The 24,525-nt window shown below is 42.4% G+C and overlaps 1 protein-coding gene across 3 annotated transcripts in view; it reads right to left on the reverse strand.

Moving 5' to 3' along the window:
• CDH11 (cadherin 11) overlaps nucleotides 1-24,525 on the reverse strand; it is a 143,116-nt gene that overhangs the window by 47,592 nt on the left and 70,999 nt on the right. Inside the window, exon 3 of one of the 3 annotated variants that reach the window (XM_036835053.1) lies at nucleotides 17,023-17,110. The exons of 1 other annotated variant lie outside the window; for it this stretch is intronic. The gene's annotated coding sequence lies outside the window, so the exon portion shown is untranslated. Of the gene's footprint in view, nucleotides 1-17,022; nucleotides 17,131-24,525 lie in introns of all 3 variants that reach the window. One more of the 3 variants, XM_036835054.1, reaches the window with a different exon arrangement.

Genomic DNA, 24,525 nt, shown 5'->3' on the forward strand with positions numbered 1-24,525 from the left:
AACGCCTTTCCATGCCTCTTGTGGTTTCTCACCTACAGTCACTCCAGTCCTCTCTCCAGCACTCTGGTTCTTCTCTCTGGTCCTTAACTCCTGCCTCAGGTTTCTGGGCTTCTTCACGGGACTTTGTTTTTCTGGTGCTGGAAACTTAATTCTCCCCTAAGGAACTTCCAAAGCTCATTCTCCTATCTTAGGATCCTACACCTTCTTCTGGACAGCCATCCTCTCCCCTTGGAGCACCTCTCAGAAACAAGTCGGACCCCTAGTTCCCAGAACCACACTGTCCTCACTACCACCCCCATCCCCGACGGGAGGGACTCTCAGAAAGTTGCTGGGCATGGAGGATGACACTTCATTTCAACACCAGTGGGTCTAAATGAAACTGGTGAGATTCTTTTTTTTTTTTTAATTGAGAGGTATAGTTGATTTATAATGTTGTGTTAGTTTCAGGTGTATGGCAAAGTGATTCAGTTATATGTGTGTGTGTGTATATAGGTTTATATATACATATATATATATATTCTTTTTCAGATTCTTTCCCCTTATAGGCTATTACAAAATATTGATTATCGTTCCCTGTGCTATACAGTAGGTCCTTGCTGGTTATCTATTTTATATATAGCAGTGTGTATATGTTACTCCTGAACTCCTAATTTATCTCCCCCACCCCATTTCCCCTTTGCTAACTCTAAGTTTGTTTTCTGTGTCTGTGGGTCTATTTCTGTTTTATAAATAAGTTCATTTGCATCATTTTTTTGTAGATTCCACATATAAGCAATATCATACGATGTTTTTCTTTCTCTGTCTGGCTTACTTCACTTAGTATGATAATGTCTAGGTCCATCCATGCTCCTGCATATTGCTGCAAACGGCATTATTTTATTCTTTTTTGTAGCCGAGTAGTATTCCATTATATATATATATATATATATATATATATATATATATATATATATATATATATATATATATATATATATATGAGCTGCTAATGCCTTTCCATGCCTCTTGTGGTTTCTCACCTACAGTCACTCCAGTCCTCTCTCTAGCACTCTGGTTCTTATATATATATCTCACATCTTCTTTATTTATTCCTCTGTTGATGGACATTTAAGTTGCTTCCGTGCCTTGGCTATTGTAAATAGTGCTGCAGTGAACATTGGGGTGCATGTATCTTTTCGAATTATGGTTTTCTCGGGATATATGCCCAGGAGTAGGATTGCAGGATCATATGGTAACTCTACTTTTAGTTTTTTAAGGAACTTCCATACTGTTCTCCATAGCGGCTGTACCAGTGAAATTGGTGCGATTCTTGAGTGTTGTAGGAATAAAAACCATCACCTAATTCTTTGCTATATGATTTGGATGAAGTGGTTAGATGTGGGGGGAGGGGAATAGGAAAGAGAGAGAATGCATCTTGGCAGAGTGGAATGTACCTAGATTTGGAGGTCAGGTAAAGCTGAACTGGAATACCACTTCTATATATTTCAGTCAGGGTGGCTTCGACATGTCAGTCAGGCACTCTTAGCCTCCTCAGTCTCGTCTGAACAATAGGGATGACAAGACTTGGTACACACATGCAGGGCTGAAGACAGAGAGGGAACTGGGCACACACTGGGTCTCTTCCTCTCTTTCTAGAGCACCACAGTCCAAGCATGCAGCCCTCACTCAGCAGAAGGAAGTGCGCTTGCCTTGCAGGTGGAGATGCCCAGAAGACAGGGGTGAGGTGCTTTCTCTAAGACAGGAATTGAGGAATAAGAGTTACATGGAGGTACCACAGCCGTCTGGCCTTAGAGGTCTCAAAAATAAGGGAACTGGTGGCATTCTAATTTGCTGGTGCAGAACCCCTTTCTTCTGAGGCTCTTTGATTTCATCAACCCGAGTCTTTCTGCTCCTTTGTAATAGGGCAAAATGTTATCTGGGGAGGCCACAGATGTGCATTCATTTCAGGTGTCCATCACTGTCCTCAAGACCATTTTATGATGTTTTATGCAAGACCCTTTTCAGGGAATAGGGAGTTTAGTGTTTGTTGTAGACAGACTCTGGGATATGTAAAAGGCTGTGTGGAAGAGAGAGAAAGATTCAGAAGGCAGTGTCCTCACTTAACAGCTTCACCCTGAGACTCAGGCATATCAATACTACATCAAATGCTGTTTCTTACAAGGCAAACTGACTGCATAGAAAGAGCACAGGGAGGGACCAGAAGGAGTTTGATCCTACACTGAGGCAATGTGAAGCCATAGGAAGATACCTGCATTTAAGTCAAAAAGCCAAAGATATGATTAAGAATCTGCCACTTAGCTGGTGGTGGGTCCTCCCTCAGCTCCGAGAGCAGTGGCTCTGCCTCATTCCCTGTAAAGTGAAGCCATTGGGTGACATTTTCTACAAGTGGTTTCCAGGTTCATGTTCTTGTTTGGAGTTGGGGTGAGATATCTTGGGGGCACTTCTGATTCATACACCATCTCCTTACTATACTGGTTTCCTCTGAATGGTTGGGATGATATCTTATTCACAATTAGATGGCCAATGCCTGAGCTCAAAGCAGGACACCAATAAAAGCTGAATGTATGATTTGAACCCCATACTTCAAGTTCAAACTTGATATTGCCACCATAGAATCTCAAGAAGAAGAAATAGAAAAGAAAAAGCATATGGTGCAACAAGATCTCTGCCCATTTTACACCATGCCAATTATTAAGTGTTCATTCACACGGTGATAAATTATTCTTGCATATAAACTGTGAAGTGTATTTGAAAGAAAGGGTTTAATTAAACTTGATATTTCTGCACCTCTTTCTTCTGGCTGCCATTTTGCTGTAAAGCACAATTATTTCTGACACTAAACGTGTTGAAACTAGATGACAACTTTCTTTTTCCTTTACAGAAGAAAAATTCTAGCTTGATACTAATGAATTTAAGAGTTTCCACATGACCAATAAACAATAAATTTCACCCTTTGTTTAAAAGGTGAAATTATCTATTTTCTTCTGTTGGAAAGAATAGCAAAATCAACTTGTTTTTAAAAGTAATTCCTTGAAACCATTATTTATAAGTGCTTATATGGCTGTATGTACTATATAAAGTTATTTTAATGGTTAATCTCAGGTATGTTAAGACGAATTTTAAGACATTATTTTTTAATTCAATTTCAGAATGAAAATTTACTTAGCAAAAGTTTTTTCTAGCTATTGCTCTAAAAACCTTACAAATAGTAACTCATCCATTAATTTCTATAACAAACTTATGAATAGGTACTGTGAATATTCTTATTTTAAAGGATGGAAACTGAGGCCCGGATAGATTAAGCTACTTGTGCAAAGTTATGCTTCAGATAAATCGTAGCGCTGAATCTGAGCCCATGATGTTTGCCTCTAGAGTCTGTGTCCTTAACCACTGAGCAATACCAGCTATCACCACTTGTTGGTTTCTGAGATTCATAAGGAGACGATATGGACACTGTGATAAAAACAGTAACCTAGATGCCATGTGCAGTAAACCAGTATGAGAACCTAGTATATACTCATAATATGACTATGATGAAAATGTTAATAACAGTAAACATTTGTCCAGTGTTATTGTCTGCCTAACATTCTTCTAAGTGCTTTCAATGAGTTATGTCGTAAATTTTCACAGTAACTCTGCACAATAGTATTATTGTTATCCCCATTTTACAGATAAGTAGTCTGAGGCATAGCAAGATTAAGTAACTTGCTCATAGTTACAGAGCCAGCAAGTGGAGGAGCTGAGATATGAACACTGGATGCTTGGTTCCAAGACCTGCATTGTTATCCCCTATAATCCCATGTGATATTGCCTCTCTAAGAGAAGGCTGAAGATCAAATATGGACACATATCATAAGACATATCATAATAGTCTAATGATGAAAATAATTTAAGTTTTGGTGGCACTGTGGTGGGGGGTAATACTGTAACTAAAATATTAAACCAAACTAGAAAGAGGAAGATAAAGCATTTTATAGCAAGGATCAAAGTGAAGAGGAACAGGAAGTGATTATAGCAGTTCATCAACAACACAGTACAACCAGGTCCTTGAACAGCACTAGTACACAAAAGTAAGTCTTTGCTTTTTATTTTCAAACACCCTGTTTCAGAATTTCTATATGTATAGGTTAAAAAAGATGTGTTCAGAAAGATTATTATTATTATTATTTGGAAATGCTCCTAAAATCTAGAGATCTGGTTGATGTATGCAGTGGTACAGAGTTTGCAGGAATCACTCACGAAAATGAACAGGAGACCGCCCTCCTAAGAAGACCTTGACGTTGGTAACAACTAAGGAAATATATCAGTGTTCTAATTGGTTTTAATAAAGACCCCCAAGGCAGTTCTTGAACAATCCTTCCATTTAAGCACTTTCTAGCAGTATGCCAGAATGTCTAAGCATTGAGGTTCCACTAAAACATATAGGAGGACTTTATTTTATGATGGGAGCATATTGCTTGCAAGGAAAAATAAATGTTGTTGAAAGTCACAGGAGTAATAACATGACAGGAAAATGGATTTGCAAAACCACCAGCTCTAAATGGAAGGCTCGCCCCTCTATCTTGAGAGCAGATAGCCCGTCATAAGCTACTGCGCCTTGAGCATAAAACTCACTGTGCTTGCTTTTGTCTCCGTTAAAGAAAATGACATACGGGTGTTTAAGTATATTTGGACTCCTGCTGGAAATTGTTATCGGGTAGAGAAAAAAAGACGAAAACGCTTAGCAAAAATCAAGCGGCTTTGGTTTTTTAGCTTTCTCCTCCCCCACAGAGCTGGAAGGATCAGACGGGCTGACCTGTTCTTTTCATTTCCAGGGAGTTAATTTACAGTTAAAGACAGGTTATCATTACATTAAGAATATTACCAAGCCCACCAGAACTCAAAACCTTATTCTGCAAGTGCAGTGTTCTCTTGTCAGGAGCTCAGGGGCTCTGGTCCCCACTGCAACAAACACAGCTTTGTAACCAATCGGATTCCATTATGCAAATTAATTCAAGCATATTTTATTCCCCGTTCAGATCTCATCACTCAGCACTGAGCTGGTCTCTAGTTTCAAATCAAATCACAGGAATTATGCCATGTCTGTGGAAATCACAGAGAATGGGGAGAGGAAGTATTACAAGAACTACTGAATCACATTTCTTCCCCGATTTCTACCCTTGGAGCAAAGCATAAGCTTGCGGTAACAGTCACTTCTGCTCAGGTGCAGAATACACAGCAGAGACTGCCAAGCAGGCATTGTATATGTTACTCCACTCTCTGATACCAAATTCAAATGTTAAAGTAGGTAGCAAAGAGGGCTCCTTATCAATGACCATGACGTGCTTTAAGGGCAAGTGGAATGTTTAAAACTGTTCCATGTAAGTTTCATTCTCTGCTTCTAGAGAAATAGAGAACCACAGGAGTGTCAGCTTTGGAAGTGAAAAGATCAGTCCCTGCCTGGTGTTGGGAAGGCCTGGGTCCAAATCCTAGTTCCATCACTTATGGGCTATATAAAATTAGGTAATGATAGTTGAAATTATCCTTGACAAGGTGCTTGATTTTTATAGTACTGGGCAGTGTACTCAGGGCTTGATATACACCATTTAACTGTATTGTCACCACAACTGTATGTAAATATCACCCACAATATTATCTACAAGGAAACTGAGGTTGTGAGTGATTAAGTAAATCACTCAAGGATACACTCTGAAACACTGGCAAGGCTGCAATTCAAATTCAAGTTTATGTGACTGCAAAACCCATGCTATGGCTTTACCTGGCTCCCAAACACTAAGAGTCGATGTTCCTGATCTTCAACACAAGGACGTGGTTTAGACCATCTCCAAGGATGGTCTAAACTCCATATTGTATTTGACATTGAAAAAAATCTTTGTTAGATGTGAATTTCATTTACGTATGTACAATCAGCCTTTATATTCTTAGGCTTTTGTGGCCACAGAGTATTCTAGAAATCCATCTTAAATCCCCAGACCCCAAACATATAGAATCATTCACTGATTATTTATTAATCTTTTCAAGTAATTAAATCATCTTCAAATGATAAGATGACTAAACACAGTCTGTGATATGAAGAACTTATTATTTTTGCTCTACTCAATCCTTAAGATAGTCTTTTTCTCACTGTAATATTTTAAAATGTTAATCATTAAGATGAATAAAATATATCAACACATACAGTTAATAACATTGTCATCAGTATCATCTCGGGCTATGAATACACACCCTATATGAATGTGTGGAAAGAGAGAGATCTTATTTTCTATTTTTCTTCTGCATGAGTGAAAGTACCTGAGGGAAGATTAGGGCAAAAATGGTAATGATAAACAGATGCTCAACATAATGTAACGTCATTTGTGGTATTAAAGGCCTGTATGTAAATCTCTCTTTGTCTCAGAGCAGTGAATATCTATAAAGCTTTCTTTATTTCCTGGTTCCTTCATTCAGCAGTAACTTTTCACAGTGCCAGACCTGGGTTGGACCCTGGAGGCTGCAGTGCCTCTCTAATCTGTAGACTCTACTCAAACAATGGTGAAACAGTTGTCTAAGCAGATAAATGATGGTATGATGTGATAAGTGCAAAAGGGACTGAGTAAAAGAACACAGAGGAATCAGTGACCACATCTCTGCAGATGAATTTGTAACATATCACTCCTGCCTTCTGGTACTTGCCTACTCCAGCCCCTTCCAAGCAAATACCTATATTAACAGTCTCCCACATCTGGAGTTTCCACTCTCACCCAGAGCCATGGATGATTGAACCACATGTAGTCCAGTGATAACCAAACCATAAACCAACCCCTGATTTTATCAAACTGTGTAACCTCATTCAAAATGATAACCTGGGTGAATCAGATTCACTGGGGAACTTGAATGAAAGAAAACAGGACCATTTGCCAGTTAGTAAGGGAGCTGAAACAGAAAGGTTATGAGGCACCTGGGGGATGGAGTAGCCACAAAGTGACATCTTATGGCCAGTGTTTGAGTGAAATCAAGGTATGAGCAAGTCAGTTAGAAACCAAACAGAAACAAACATGGCCTCTGTCCTTGAGCCACGTAAATGGCAGAGCACATGGCCCTGTTATCTGAAGATCCTGGCAATCAAGGACTTCCCTCCAGCTGTTGTCTCCACGGGGCCCAGCCCTACTGGTATTCTGTTTCTGAATTTCTATGAGGTTGTTTGCACTGCCCTCCCTATACATCAGATGACAATAAGCCCCTTGTACATGAGCTAACTTGAGTGCTTTCTTTTATCATCAAACAGCAAACCTGGTAAACTATCAATACAATAATCAAGAGGAAAAGTTAGGTGATTCTTCCCCTGGTCAAGGGTGAAGTACTATAGCTGTGGAGATCCTTTGTTCAGATGTAGAAAATGCCTATTTCTTCTCTAAATTTCCAAGGAATACTGGGCAATAGGGAGAGATGTAGAACAAAAGTCAAGACACTTGTGTTGTAGCAAAGGTTCTGCCACTAAACAGTTGTGTAACCTTAGAAAAGACACTCTTCCTTTGGGGCTAAGTTTCTCCTTCTATAAAATAGAAGACTGGCAATAGCTCCTGTTAAGGAGCTGTCTACAGGAGGCTGTGAGTCTGTGCTGGGCTGAGACACAGCAACTTTCCCTGGATGGAGAGAGATGAAAATTCATTTAGAAGGTCTGGATCCTGCTGCACTGGCAGGGCTGCTCCATGCACAGCTCCAGGAGTCCCACTTACATCAGATGTAATGTGAATGGTGCCCTCTGGGACTAGGCAGTGCAAGACCTGCTAATGTGACAGGTATTAAAACCCAGCATTAGGCACCAGGACTTTACCTGATGGACAGTGGGAATCCATTAAGTCCTCTGGTCAGGAGATTGATGGAGTCCGAGCTGTCAGGGGTATATAGGATAAACCAACATGAGAAATGGCAGTTCTGACAAAATGGTTGAGAGCATGGGCTCAGGAGTCAGATGGGGTTAGAGGATTACAGCTGAAGAGTTACTACTCACTACGTGTGTGACTCAACCTCTGTAGGTCTCCACACTGCAATACTGAAAATGTGAAGAACACCAGGACCGGTCTTAACGGGGGAGTTCTAAAATGAAACAAGATGGTGCATGAAGAGAACTCCGTGTAGTACTTAACATGGGATGAGACACAGCAGGTGATAAAGATGATAAATTAGGAGTTTTGTTCCTTCAACAAGAATACATAAATATGTACTATAAGCCCTGGATGCATGAATATGGCATATAATACACATACAACATGCAATACGGTGCAAGCCTTACAAAGGTCTCCAGGAGGCTGTCCATTAAGGAGATACAGACAAACTGATATTTATAATAGGGATTGCTAAATACAATGATACTAATATATGAGTCCAGGGAGACTCCTGGAGTCATTGCAATAGTTCAGGTGAGAGATAGTATGGTTCTGAACTAGAAAAATAAGCCTTGTATGGAGGAAAGAAGGCCTTTCTAGAAATCATGCGATGTGAAGGGCCTTGGGAACTGGATAGATTGAGGACAGAGGATGCAACTGCAGTCCGGGGAGAGTGAGAAGACAGGGTTGCTGCTCCTGGCCTCAAAAGAAGAAGACACTCGTTTGGGGATAAAGAGCATGAGTTTGGTTTTGAACATATTAAGCTTGTAAAGCCAATGGATTGACGTTCAAGTGGAAAGTTCAGAGTAAGTCCAGTTCCCAGCTTCTTCCAGTAGTAGGTATTGTCAGTGTCAGCATTTCTGTTTCAAGTTCGGACATTTTGCTGCATTAATCAATCTTAGAATCTCAGAACTGGGGGAAATCCTAGCTTAGATTTTCCACTATTCATCCTTCTTCAACAGACAGATGGGAAAACTGAGATACAGAAATGATAAGTAACTTGCAAAATAAAAGACAGCATGAACAAAACCTAAAGACCTCACTGTATAGAGCGAAAATATAGGGGGAGGAACAAGTATCGACAGTGAAAGATAATTTTTATAACATCTACCCTGCCCTTTCCCCTCAAAACCTGGATTAAAAGCAGTCCTCCTTTTCAAACAATTTCTATGGAAACGGCCAGTCTAGGTTCAAGAAAGGAACAGACATTCAGAAATAAGGACCTGGGAGCTCTTTAAAGATGATCAGTGGAGAATTGGAAGAGGAAAAGCAATCTACATATTCTCGCTAGAATGTGACATCCTGCAGAGAACTACTTTCCACAAAGTCTGTTTTTTAAAGCATAAACAATAAGAGGAGGAGTTATCCCAGGGTGGCCTTAATAACTGACAAGGGCTTGATGTGGTTTTCTGAAATAATTACTAAGGCGAGGAGAGAGAGTGCCTCCAATCACCACCTCCGCGAGCCTTTAGAATTCTGAGAAGGCCAGCCTGTGACCTCAATCCACTGCGGTCCACATGCATCTGTCCAGCTTAATCAGCCACTGAACAGGAGTGAGGAATGGAGAGTCAAGCTGCTTCCAATTATCAGAAGCCTGATTTTTACCCGAGTGTGGGTGGGCTGTTCTGGAGGTCTCTTTCTACTGGACCTTCCCAAACTATGCTATCATGCTAACAGTAGACTAAACTCTGCCATATTTTAAATGGCTTTTTTTGTATCTTTACATACCCCACAGAGAGTCCCCGCCCCCCTTGTTTTCAGAAACCAGACACCAACAATAGCTTCATAATGATCGCATTGTGGTTTCAAATAATCCAATCTTTGAAGCCCAATTCTTTCTTTTCAAATGCATTAACGTCATTTATCAAAAGTAAGGGGTTTTTTTTGAAAAAAGTTAAGCATAAAAGAAAAGTAATGGGATACAGCAAACTCGTCAAGTGCCTTGTATGTGTGCAGAGCATTTTCTGAAGCATACGCCAAACACTCTCAGACAGGCAGGACTTTCAAAGGCAACGCTAAGTGTCTTTTGTGGGTCTCAGATGCTATGGTTCACTTAATTAGATTTTCTATAATCCCAGGTTAATCCTATTGTGAATTACAGACGTGAGTTCACTTGCTTGGCAAAAACATCTACTGCTACAAATGCATTTCTGGAAAAAATACATACCTTACTTATAATTCATTACCAGAGTCATTATCACAAAGAGACCTACTTCATCCTCTCCCTCTGCCAGGAAGAAGGACCATTTCCATTCCTTTGATCACACTGTCCTTTTAAGCAATTTAATAAGGGCACTTTTAACCCTTCCTTTTCCCTAGGATACATAAAGTTCCCTAAGGTTTGGGAACATAGCTAATTTCTCACTGAATTCCTTGCCCCTGACTACAGTGATGTACATGCCGACATGGCCTCTGCCCCTCATAGGGCTTAAAATTTAGACGATAGTGTCTCAGGAACTTTTCTGCATATTAGAATTAACCAGGGGGGAGCGAGGTTATTTGAAAATTCCCATTGCCAAGACCTTACTCTAAACCACTTGAAAGCAAAGAAACCAGGATTCAGTATTTTTGAAGTTCCCCGGGTGGTTGCAGTGTACATTCAAGCTGAGAACCACTGATCTAGAGCTGTGCTATCCAATATGGTAGCAGCCTAGACACATGTAGCTTTTAAAATGTAAATTCATCTAAAGTAAATGAAATTTAAAATGTACTTCCTGCACATGCTAGTCCCATTTCAAGTGCTCAATGGTGATTTCAATCATCAAAAAACAACTTCTATTATTAGTCAGCGTTGGTCTTGGGCACTAAAACATCCTCACCTTAAGCAGAAGTGTCTGTTCAGGGAATGAAGGCGGACAAAGAACACTGTTCTAGGCATTCAAAACCTGCCGTGAACTCATTGCTTACGGCCAATCATCTAGACCTCAGCTTTCCGATCTGTGAAATAAAGGGCTGGGTAACACGGTGACTCTCCACATGACATTAGCAGAATGTCTGGAAAAATCAAGGGATAGGACTACAATGGGTGGGGGACGGCTGAACCAACGGGCCCCATGCTCCACGGCAAACAGGACACACAGCTAGACTGGGCAAAATGCTTCCTTGAAAAGCAGTTCAGCTGCCTTAGAAAAAATAAAGGAAAAAAGAAACCGCTCCTGAGATCTTGATACCTAACAGACTTGCTGTCTCAATCCAGCAACAGCTAGTAAGTTCCTGCTTCAGTGCCTATAATCTCCTGGTTTAGGGAGGAGGTCGGGCTCAGGAAACCGTGGGACCACTGACAACCGACAGCTCACTTCACCTCTGTGGATCTGTTTTCTCTTCTGAAAAGAAGGGCAAATGATGCATGACCTCCCTGGCTCCCCAGTTAAGTTGAGGGTCGAATAAGATAATGGTTTGGGAAGCTCTTTGTAAAAGCATAATGTGGGCTACACAGGTGAGGGGACGCATGATGAAATGCTGACAGCAGTGGCAACTTCCATTTCTTTGAGTAATTTTTAAAGTTTTGGCTTTTAACCTTTAGTGGTGTGGATTGTAGATAAATGTAAATGACCTGTTATTGTTACAGAAAGGAGATGTGATTTCACTCCTTTTCTCTGATAAGGTTATAAAATCTGCCAGATGCTGCAAATGTACACGGGCATCCTTTTTGTTTGCCCCAGGACCAGAGGGGATTCTGTAGTGGTGACTTGTGAAGACACTGACCTCCTTGCCTAAGGGATGGTGTGTGTGTTGGGGAGAGGGGGATGCCTGATTCCAACAAGGACCCAGACTCAATAGGGATAAAGGCCAGAAGTTTCTCTGCAGAGACTAAGGGTCTTTCAGTTGTCCTTGATATGGGATGAGAATGGAGCAATCATAAGGAGTATGGACAAAGCTGCCAAGTACTTGTCACATGAGAGGGTGGGCTCACCTGACCGGATGAGTTAGGGGAGGCCATCTTGGCAAATCACTCATTCTCCATTCAGCCTCCTTTTGAAACAGCCCAGTCCATGGGGAAGAGGGGGGTGGCATAACTGTTAGTGAGTTATCATCTACAAACTAGGTTCTGTTTTTATGAGCACCTACTGTGTGGTAGGCACCTTGCTAGGTGCTAGGTGCTTTATATAGATTCTTTATAGCCTCTCTCCCTCCAGCATCTTTGAGAGTTTTGCATTATTGCCTCCTTTGTCCAGATAAGGAAACAAGGGCCAGAGGAACTTCACTTTCAGAGCATTCGGTTTAGTTGGCACCTGAAATGAAATTTGAAGCCATATATGGCCCATTAGGAAGCGCTTATCTTTCCACCTTTGATGATGAACTTCTCTGTAATTGTCCTCTGAAGGTCTTAATTTTTCCTTCTGGGGATGCTCAGAGCTCAGCAAGATCTTATTCCACATCGCAACCACTTAATAAATATTTGTAGGATTTCTGCAATAGTTAAATGCTACAAACTTAGGTGAAACATATTCTTTGCTCTCAAGGAACTCAGGTTACTAGCATTTTTAGAGAGTGCGTATTTCCTCCAAGAGTCTTGCAATTAATTCTCCACTTCAAACAAAACCAGTCCCTTAACATTTCCTTAGAGGAATTGCCCCAACCCTTCCCTAGGTGTTCTCCAGCCTGCCCCACTCTTCCAAACAGTCCTTGAAGGAATGAATCATGATTTCCAAACCTCTCTCTCACATTATTTTCCACTTTAGAACAAAATTTTGCTCTACATCCTTCACTGCCTCAGCCTCAAAGGAAGTGCTAATGAGTAATAATATGCAAGTGGTGCAGGGAACTATAGGAAGGCAGCCAGACAATAAATGTCTTCCAACAATAGGAACCAGCCCAACGTGAGACAGCTCTGTGAGATCTCATGAGGTAATCATCATTGAGAAGATTAGGTATGCAGCTCATGGAAGGAAGGATTATGCCTTGACGGAGGCAAGTCCCACACATCAGCAGTTCACCTGAGGGCATCCAAGGTGAAGCCCAGAAGTATTCTCTGACAGGAAGACCACTGGTTGCTTCAATACCCACACTGCAAAGGAGATTCAATCCTGTTTTTAACAGCAAATGGAGAGGAGGTGACAATAATCTTTTTATTTTTTTTTAACAAAATTACGTAAACAAACAAAAAATATAAAACTTTAATCAGTGTATAGAGCACCAAGGTGACGAAGTACAATGGGATATTTCCCAGGTATGCCATGATGTCTCCCCAGGAGAAGCATGAGCAGCAGGGGATGGGTTCTGCCCTTGCTCTCAAGAATCTTACATCCTTTAATCAAGTACCTCTTTCCAAAACGATTTTATCAGAAGGGCAGATTTTTGCAATCCATGGTACTGCTGGTAAAGTGGAATGGGCTCTCTAGCATCACCTACTAAGGGGAAGTCCCTTGGACCAGAGTTGCCCCAGTCACACAAGGAGCAGATGAAGACTGAACAACAAAGTAGTTATTGTGTAAGTCGTTAACTTTATCATCAAGGACTTACTTAGCCTTCCTGTCAAGACATCCATGACAGAGATGCCCACTCTTGCATCTCAAGGATGGCTGCCCTCAGGGACATAGAAACATGACTTGGTCTCCTCATTCAGTCTCTTCCTGCTTCTGAATCCAGCCTCTTCACTGGGTATCCCAGGCTGGGACCCTCTGCATCCCCAAGGTCTAAATTCCCATCCTCCATCTCTTCTATGCATAGACGGTTTAAGATCTAAACTCCAGCAACCTAATAAATCCCACCCAGAACTCACAAGGTCGAGGCGGGTTGGGGAGGGAAGATTCAGAATTTGAAAGCTAGTTGATTTGACAAATATACACATTCAGAAAATACTAACAACCCCAGATTAAGTAGCTCATTAAAATGAACAGTAAAGATGAACATTCAGAGAGGTCAAAATATACTCAGGATGGCATAGCCACTTCACCAAGAAAGGAAATAGGACCTATATCTGGAAACAGATGGGTAGAATTTTGGAATGTAGAAGTGGAAGGGCAGTACTAAAGCCCCCTTCTTATCCCTCCTCAGAAGCCATGCCCTCCACATCATGAGTTGATGCCTTGTTTCTTTGGAAACCCACTACCTAATCCTCACCATGACTGCTTCTCTGGTGATAAGCCCAGTTGGACTGCCTAGGGCTTTGAGGTTGTACCTAGGCCATGCCAGGTTTTTCTCCTTGGGGTCTGCCCCTGACTCTGGCATTTTTACCTACTTCTTGGGGTCTCCCTTCTATCTGGGCAGAGGAGACAGTAAATGATGCTGCCTCCTGCCTGTCTCTGCTGTGTAACTCTGGCGATGGCTGTACTTCTCCCTCAGATGTATACCCTTTGGACCAACCCAGAGCAAGGACTCTGGGATTCTGGGATCCTAATATTTTCTACTGCATTAAAGTTATTCTAGCTAACCGCTCCAACCAAACACACACACGCGCACACACACACACACACACACACACACACACACACACACACACACACACGCCTGTGTCTCACCATCCTGCCCTTCCCACTCTGCAGCTGAGATGTCCCAACAGGCCCTATGGCAGAGTCTCTGCACCTTGCTGCTGAATCATGTTTTATCCAGCAGGGAGTGAACTGAACCCTCGGCTGCTACATAAGTTAAATTCTTATTTTGTGTCAGTATTTCACCAGCTTGTACACCCTCTTCAACAGATGCCCAGCCTTCAGTTCTTGGGTAACCATTAAGATCTTCCTACAGAAGAGGAAAGATTTAAGTGTTACCCAGGATGCATCCTGGCAACAGGATGGAATGGCTTTTCTGAAAACGGAATGGCTTTTCAGATTGTATCCAGATTGAAAAGTGACTCTTACCATAAGTGAGTATAGAGTATAGGTTTCTTGACATGAGGAGGGGACGGAGGTTTCACTTTGAGAACACTCAGAGTGAAACACCAGGCATATCTAAACCAAAATCCAAAAAATATCTTCCTGGGGTCATAAGAAAAAGCAAGCAGACATTTTGTTGAACATATTTAAAAGAAGCAATGTCTCCTTCAAATCATTACAAGTCACAAACTTGGCACTGAAATTGCACTTTGAGCAGGCAGATGAGAAAAGATACATTTTTTTTTTTTCTGCAAAGAGTAATGAATTGTTATACAGCAGAAACTAACACAACATTGTAAAGCAATTATACTCCAATAAAGATGTTAAAAAAAAAAAAAGTAATGAAGACCTTAAGACAAGGATGTGATTTTTTTTTTCTCTAGTGAAGCCATCTTGGAACAAGAAAGCATGATAAAGAGGAGAAATTCAGATTATAGCAGAAGAGTGAAAATTCTTGTACTTATAACTGGCTAAAGAATTTTAAGTCAGTTCCTTAGTGAGCGTGGAGAATCGGAGTTTATTTTGGAGACAACTAGACATCATGCATACTGGATAAATGGATGGCTTCAGAGTAAACTGCTTGCCCATATTCTGTTGTATGGCTCTGGTAATCCTCAATACAGTTGCTTTTGTTACTTTCTCAATGTCCTACACAACGGAAAACAACAGCAATTTTTTTAGAGAGAGCCTGGCCTCAGTGGGCACACACCCGGCATTTGCAGTCAGGCTTGTGGTGTGCTGAACTGACAAAACTATGTTGCAATTACCCTTGATAAAACTGTTTTAATATGGCTCACTTTTCTTGAGTTGGGTTGCACGTTGAACCAACTCTTGCTTTGCTAAGATGGGGCAGATTTCTAGGATCACAAACTTGCCAAAAGCCCTTTGTGTTACGGTAGAAAAATTTCCACTCCCAATCATATGATATAGGAATGAATACTGGTTTGGGTCTCAGAAAGCCTGCGTGTTTCCAACCCTATCATGCCTGATGTCAAGCCTATCAAATCATAATGGGCAGGTCATTAACTTTAGTGGAAAGCAGGGGTGCTAGACTTAGCAAATGAAAGTACAGGACATCCAAATAAATCTGAGTTTCAAAGAAACAACAGTTATTTTTAGTACAAGTATGTCTTATAAAATTTGGGGGACATATTTATACTAAAACACTTTGTTGTTTATCTGAAATTCAAATTTAACTGGAAGTCCTGTATTTTGTCTGACAAAGTGGAAACATTTGTACAAATAAAGAACGGGACTAGGTAAGCCAATCTTCAAGCTTCAAATTATTTTTATCCTAATTTCCAGAATCATTTTGTCTTCAAATATCTTCTCTGTGAACTCAGAATTCTCTTGCCTATTTCTTCACAGAAGCAACATCACTGGGCAGAAGAGATCACATTTGGGTAAATGTTGACAGTTTGGGAACTTTTAAAATCAGTGTAACTGAGGTCAGAGAAAACCACGGAAGGATTTTAGATTTCCCAGGAGAAGGTAGAATAGGCCACTGGATATTGACAGGTGAACTACAATGTAAAAGGCCTAAGGATGAAAGGATTATCTATAGTGCTAATGATTGAGGAATTAGGAATAATGTTCTCTTTCATCCTCTGACTTGACACTGGTTCTGAGAAAATAACCAATACCCAAATCTGAGAGTCAGGATCATTCATATTAGGAGCATGTACCATGCTGGATTAGCAGGCAACTTCCAAGGTCATTTCATAAGGCAGCATTCATGGATCTTTATTCATACACACACACACACACACACACACACACACACACACACAGAAATTAATAAAAATGCATTTGCCAAATGTGCCCTCAGCATGAAGTGGGAACCTGGTGTTGAGTTAAGCAGAGGGAATAACAAGAGGATGTTGTCATGGTCCTCAAGTCACCGAGTGTCTCATGGTGGTGGCGGCAGGCTGGGCAGCAGACTGGAAAATTGGGAAACAATGTGGAAGGTGCTTTGATGGGGAAATGAGAGAGCTGAGAGAACTCATAGGAGACTCACATAAATGAGGGCACGAGGATGTGGTTAGTCAGAGAAGACTTACTTGATAAGCCAGAATTAAGTCTTGAAATATATGAATGAATCGGATGTTCAGGGTCAGACCAGCGGGAACAAACATCTAAGGCATGGAATTAGATGCTGTGTTTGGGTAACAATGGGGATGTGGGACTGTGAAAGCACAGGAACTGCTCAAGAAGAGGAAGTGGGTGAGGCAGGAAAGGTAGGCACAAGGCAGACCACAAGCAGAAATAATAAATAATAATTATAATATTGATAGCGTTTACTCTTTGGCCAATGCAGGTGAAGGCAATGCATGGATTCATACCTGTACTGCAGCATGCAAAGACGGAAAGTCAGCAGCAAGTCAGTTGACCATGCAAAAATAGCCAAATGTCCATCACTGTGGTTCTCCTCTGTCAAAAGAAATGGGTGTCTGCTTCAATTAGTCATTTTTCATCGTTAGACGTGTTAAGACCTTAGAACTCCGAAGCAGCAGAGTGCCTATGACTCAGATTTAAGGTGAGTGTGTTACGACTGTGGGGGAAAAACAAAACCCAAAACCAACCACATCTGTCCCACCTTCAAGGGTTGGTGGTTGGGGGAAGGGACAGAGAACAAAGGGAGAGGCAGGTAATATATTGTATTGCATGCCTGCAATGTTAGACCTTGAGCTAGGAGCATGAATGATACTTGAACTCCTTACAGTCTTGTGATGTGGGGATAATTATTCCTACTTGACAGATGAAACGGAGAGTCAAAGAACTTAAGTTCCCCAAGTTCTGACACCAGATAAAATGGCATAACCTAAATTTGACCCCAGCTACAGGAAATAAGCTCAAATACACGTTCCAAGCATTCTCCAAATCCCCAACAAACTCAGCCAAAGAAAAGTGGTTCTTGGTATAAGAGAGGTGGTGCCTATGCAAAGAAGGAAATTAATTTTATTCTGATTTCCCCTGATCTGTACTGTATGTACCAAATCAGAGCCCTCTTTGCAAAATTAAGGGCATTAGTTATCTTTCCATTCAGTCAGAGTGGCATTATACTTGCATGCAGACACTCCTAGCTAAGCAGAGGAATATCAAGTTTTTACAAAATCATTCAAGAGGTGAGACCTAACCCTGATTAGCGTTTCAATAAGAAGCGTAAGACTAAATAGAGACTAAACACAGGATCACAGAGGCAATTAGGCATCTTCTAGACAGCCAAGCTTTTCCTCAGACCAATCGACTTGGAGCAAATGAGAATTTTTTTTCCTATCTCTTTCTTTTTTTCCCCCTGCTGTGAAATGACCTGCCTTAAATAACTGAGGAGGTGACAGCAAGCCCGTTAAAGAAAACGTTTGCCCATTAAGTGAGGCTTAATTAAACAGAGCACAGGCTAATTGCTCTTCCATCTAATAAGTGGTACACTGGTCAAAATCATTCTATTTGCAGTGTTTGGTCTGGGAGGCCTGTGATGACACCCTACCAGTAAACTAGGGGAAAAAAACACACAGAGACTTTAAGAAATCACATGCCACTTTGCAAAGCAATGGATGAACTGGAGATGTGTACATGCAAATGAAGTTAATCAAATATTAATATTTATGTCCGGTTACTCTCTCTTTAGATTTACTCAGAACGATGAAGCTACATTCACTTATCCCTTTAGATGAGGCATTTGGAATTACTGATAAAAGGCTTAGCTGTAGGACTGTGAGGGTCTAGTGATTGAAATTCTCCAAGAGTGCATCATCCATGCTCCATGACGATGGGGGTCACATGTGTTTTGTTCATCATCTTACTTCCAGTGGGTAGCTTGATATATTGAGCACGTGGGAAGCATTCAATGAATACTTGTTGATTGAGTCTGTGGGAAAAGACTTAATAGTGGACACATTTGTGTCTAAAGTGGTAACCCTAGAAATGAGCTTGGATGGTATTATAGCCTGAATTGTTTCCCTAAAAGATGCTGAACTCCTAACTCCCAGTACCTGTGAAGGTGACCTTATTTGCAAATAGGGTCTTTGCAGATGATCAAGTTAAGATGATGATGAAGTCATTAGGGTAGACTCTCATCCAATATGACTGCTGTCCTTATTAAAAGGGGACATTTGGTCACTGGGGAACACCATCTATAAGTCAAAAACTGCTTGAGGTCCCCAGAAGCTAGGAGGAAGGCGGGGCACAGATTCTCCCTCACAGCCCTCAAGAAGAAGCCCACTCTGCCAACACCTCAATTTTGGACTTCTGGCCTCCCAAACTGTGAGACAAATTTCTGTTGTTTAAGCCACCCAGTTTGTGGTACCTGGTTACTGTGGCAGCCCCAGGACACTGACACAGAAGGAGAAGAGCAGAGTGCAGGCTGAGCAAGACCATTGTGATTGTCAGTTCTTCCCAGTCACCTGCCCCCAGGCCATGAGCCTCCACCCCCCACCCCATGAGCCATGGGCACTGCTGTGGCCAAGAGCATGGGGTTTAAAGCCTGCCTCTGCTCTTCCTCATCACATGCCTTCAATTGAAAAGCGGGGGAATAGTATAGCACATTTCTCCTTGGGTGGTTGTGAGCATTAAATGAGATAATTCTTGTGAGGTGCTGGACACTGTATGTGGCATGTAGTAAGTGCTCAATAAATACTGTTTCTTATCATTGTCAGCATTAAAGCCTCGGCCCCTAGAACTTAATAGTGTTGAGGTCAATTTTACATTTCTCTGGTTTGTCACTGAATCAGTGTGCACGTGGCTGTGTCTGGACTGTCCAGATGGATCTGGCTGGTAACGTACGGTGCTTGGAGCCCAGGTGGGCCCCTCACCACTGCAGGGTTGTGGCCAAGAATTCAGGCTGTTCACACTGGCTTTAATAGGTGGTCTCCTGCTCTATATCATGCCCCACCCCACTGAGCACACACACAGATTTATCAATAGGAGGCACTGGAATCTGCAAAGGCCTGGCCATACTGGAACTGACCTTGGAGGCCTGAACAACAGCAGGGCAAGCCAGGTGCTGGGCTGCTGAGTGAGCGTGGCAGTGGCCTCGGTGAGGCTGCTGGGAGCCCCGGAGATAGCGAGGGCTCTAACTCTGACTAGCGTTTCAGTGGGAATCCTCAGGTGAAAGAGAGCACACCTGTCAGTCAGAAGGCAAGGGGGCTGCAATGAGGGAGGTTTCTGGGTCCTCCAGATCACCATACTGGGTAATGTGTCCAGAGCTTGATGATCATTATGTTACTTACCCCTCACAGCAACTCAGTGAGGTACGAATTACTATCTTTACAGATTAGGAAAGTGAGGTTCAGAAGTCCTTTGGTAATTCTGGGCAAAGTCACAAAGCACATCAGTGGCTGGTATTCAAACCTGGTGGAATCCCAGAGCTGCCCCCGCTAACCATTACGCTCCACTGCCTGCTGGCACTGCCCCTGCTAGAACGCTGCCCTCAGTGGGCAGTATTTAAGCCAGATTGAAGACTGCAGTATCAAGTCCATCTGCTGATAGTTTATAGTCACACACTTAAAAAGGCATAAATGCTTTTTGAATACCAGTAGTACTCATCCTTAATTTTCTGCATTGTTTATGAGATGCCTAGAATGGAGCAATCACAATAATAATTCATACTTTATAGCACTTTGTAATTTACAAAGGACTTTCACACACATTAGCTCATGTTACACATCAGCCAACAAAAGCAAGGGTTATTATTATCCTCGTTTTATTGATGGAGAGTGAAAGAATAAGTCAGACTAATGTTCAGAGATACTAGTGAAGGTGAAGGCTGCTATCTGAGAGTAGGGCTTAGGCTGAAAATCCTGCCCCAAGAAAGGAAAAAATTTCCTTGAGGGGAAACAGGGTTTCCAAAATCAGCTCCCATTTGGCCTTCCTCTCATCCAGGAGGACACAGCTGATTAACAGCAGCAGATGGTAGGGGGGGCTCACAATCACGGGGTGCTTATTCCATGCTGAATACTGCACCTAGCAGTCTACGTGCTTTATTTCATTAATCTGCACACAGCCCTATGGGTTTTTTACTACTGTTATCCCCATTTTATAGGTGAAAAATTGAAACTCTGAGAGGTTAAATAACTCACTGAAGGTCACAGAACTAATACCACCCCTGACCATCTGATCTTAGAGGTTCTACTTTTAGCAATTTGACTTTAAGGATTGCCCAATTAGTACAGCCTTTCTCATAGAGAAAAAAGAAATACTCTATAGTATCTGTTTTCGTTTTTCCGCCCCTAGAGCCTCCTGACTTTCACTGCACCTTGCACCAGGTCAGATTCAAGACTTGATTTGTGTTTGATTCAAGGCTTGGCTTCATTCTGCTCAGGGCTCTTAGAGGTGCTGGATCTGATACTGCACCTGCTTGGAAGGTGCCTGCTGTGTTCCTCCTCTGTAGGGACTGTGGTTTGCAATTAAAGAGATTAATTTTGTGCCAACACCTGAATCCATGCATCCAAATGTCCTGTTGGAGGCAGCTTCTGAGTCACAGAAGACATGCAGACCCATCTCATCAGAGTTACAAGTCACTGGTCACCACAACCCACGTTAAGTGGCAGGACCTCCTCACGGCCTGCAGCCATCTTGTCTCTCCGTGGCTCTGACGAGCTTCCAATATTCTCCCAAGACAGTGCTCTTGCCACTTCTAAAATGATTCAAAACACAGATCCCCCAAAAGAGTCCCAGAGAGATCATCAGTGAAGACGGTGCCACAGGCAACGAGTGTCCAGCTTCCAATGGGAGGTGAACTCTAGAGGCGAGAGGGATCACTGGGATGCAAGGGTTTCAACTTGTTTGCAAACATCCCTCACTCGACTTTGCCTGAAATAACTTGGAAAAAGAGGGATTTGAGATGGGAAGACAGAGGGCTGTAAAGGAGATGACAGGGCAGATGGAGATTTTTTTCGCAAGAATTTGGGTAAAAGAGGAAATGATGAAATATACTGTGGCCTTGGCTTTCTGTCCACTAGGGAGGGAGAGTGGAGACATTCAGGGGGCTGACCAAGTCACTTCACAGTGGCCTGCCATGTACCAGAGAAAGCCAGGTCGCCCAGACTGAGGAAGGCTCACTGCTACAGCTAAGAAGCTCCGTTTTGGATTTGAAGTATTAATTCAACTTCCTTCTTCTCGAGTCACTTACCAGTTGTGAGGCATCAGGCAAATTAGTCAATCTTTCTCACACTCTGTTTTCTCATTTGAAAAATGGACATAAAATGCTCCCCAGCCCAGGCAAAGTGGTGGGAATTAAATGATACAAAGACAGCATCCCTACATGTCTGACACATAGTAGACTTCTTCCTCTTTTTGCTTTTTTCCTCTCCAATCCTGGATCCATGAACGATGTATCTTCTAAATAGAAGAATTCAGCCCCCACCTTAATCTTGGAAACCTGAGCTCACATCCTCACTTACCTGGGATCCACACATTACAGAAAGCACCCAGTGCCAGCCTCCTGTCTACGTCATCACGTGGCCCAGCCTGAGCCAGAAGCACCCGCAGTCAGAAACCCTGATGAAGGCTCATGGAAAGCAAGAGAAGATGATAGCTGTTTCTATTGTTGTTGTTTTGCAATGGGCTGTTTTCCCTGAGAAGCCAGTAAGCATACCTTAACACCAACCTGCACTTTTTTTGGTTCACCTGTGATCATTTCTTATAGTTCATAGATTTTCAACAGAAGAACCGTTGAACCCCGGGGCCCCAGAGTCAAGCTCCTCCCCCTAACCTCAGTTTACAAATAAGAAAGCTGAAGCTTAGAAAAGAGGCAAAACTTGGTCAGGCTAACTCTGTTGGAGGGAGCATTATTCAGACAGAAGTAGCTTCGCAGACTGGCTTCCTTACAGGGCTGAGATGAGTGGAAGCCTCCAGCCACGGCCAAACAAGGCCACTGTTCCTGCCAGCGTGCAGAGCTGGGCATTTACAGCTGTGGCAATCCCTAGCTGTCTCCTGGAGGTATGCAAGCAAATGTCATTATCAGTGATTCTAAGGAGGAGAATAAACATGTATTGAGTTATTACTATGTGCTGGGAACCGTGCTAAGTGTTTTACATGCATTGTCTCATTTGATCCTTGCAACAGTCCTGTGAGTACAAACGAGGCCCCAGCACAAAGATGCCCATGTATTAATTCCCAGAACCTATAAATGTATTAAACTGTAAGGCAAAGAGGACTTTGTGAATGTGGTTTAATTAAGGGTCTTGAAATGGGCAGATTATTCTGGATTATTCAGGTGGAGTCAGTGTAATCACAGGGTCCTTATAAAAGGGAGGCAGGAGGGACAGAGAGAGAGAGAGAGAGAGAGAGAGAATGGATGAGAGAAGCAGAGGATGAGGTGATGAACTTTGAAGGCAAAAGAAGAGGCCATGAGCCGAGGAACCCAGGAGACACCTAGAATGTGAAGAAGACAAGTAATAAGATTCTCCCCTAGGACCTCCAGAAGGAACAGAGCCCTATGGATAACTTGATTTTAGCCCATGGGGCCCATTTTAGGCTGCTGATTTCCACAGCTGTAAGATAATAAAGTTGTGTTGTTTTAAAGCCACTAGGTTTGTGGCAGTTTGTTACAGCAGCAACAGGAAACTAATACGCCCATTTAACAGTTGAGAAAGCAGAAACTTCATGAGGTTAAAGCACTCAGCAGAAGTCACACGTAGCAGTTCACAAGGAAGCTGAGATGATGCACAGAGGGGGACGCCGTGGCCCCTTCTCCTCTGTGCTGAGCTACATCGCGCTGGGCAAGGAGAAGGAAAGTACAGTTTCACAATGTAAAACATGCAAGTCCTTCTTCAACCCTGGGAGACAGTCAAGACGGTCACTGCTTCCTGCTCCATTAAAAACAAAAACAAAAAAACATGAGCACAAGAGAGAGTTACTGTTCTGTTCAAAGTCACAGTTAGAGGAAGACCCGAAATTCCAACCCAGGTCATTTTGTGTGACACCACTCCCGCCCCGTGCACTGTGCTTCTTCTGTATTTTGTGGGACACTTTAGTTGGCACCACCCTTCTGCAAAGAGGGGCACCCTGTTCATGGGAACCAGCACGTGGCACCAGCAGAGCCCAGGGAGGCCGTGCCTGTTGCCATGTTCACAGGCTAACACTCAGGCCAGCTCGAGGGGAGGCCGGCCCTCCAGGGCAAACCTGCGTGCCTGTGCTGTGCAAACCTGGCTGTGACCTGGGTTCCGTCATTCACTGCGAACTTCTGTCTACAGGAACCTGAATTTGGAAACACCTGGATATTTAGAATTGTGTAGACTCAGGCATTGCCGTCACCACCACCCTGAGCCCTGTTCAGGAAGCCATCTCTATGTGACAGGCATTGTTCTAAGTGCATTAGAGGTAATAGCTCCGTCAACGGTCACAAAATCCCTATAGACACCGATTATTGGACAATTACAATAATCACCCCACTGTTGACCACATTCGACAAATTAGCAAAGAGGAGCACAGAGCAGTCACTTTCCAGCAAGAAACAAGATTAGAACCTGGCCATTCCCACCCCTGAGTCAGGCCACTAGTCCAGACCCTTCAATGAGGGGAAAAAAGCAAACACTCTGAAATAGGCAGGGATATATTTCAGGAAGTATTAATCTTTTATTATTATTTTTTTATTCATTTAACTTCTTTAAAAGCTAAGAAAATTGTAATGAAATTGGGAAAGAGGATGTCTGCTGCTTGAGAAAGACTCCCATTTCCTAAATCTCAGCTCCTTTTGACTCTACAAAGATCTACTTTTATTTACGCTTCCTGAACGCAGCCAAACAGTGGGGACTGCCGGGATTTGGGCTCTGGTGGGAGATCGCAAACAGAGCTTCTGTTTTGATCTCACTGCTTAGGTTAATGCATCGTGATTCCTCCACAGG

Source organism: Balaenoptera musculus, chromosome 19 (genome assembly GCF_009873245.2).
Source record: "Balaenoptera musculus isolate JJ_BM4_2016_0621 chromosome 19, mBalMus1.pri.v3, whole genome shotgun sequence".
Classification (NCBI taxonomy): Eukaryota; Metazoa; Chordata; class Mammalia; order Artiodactyla; family Balaenopteridae; genus Balaenoptera; species Balaenoptera musculus.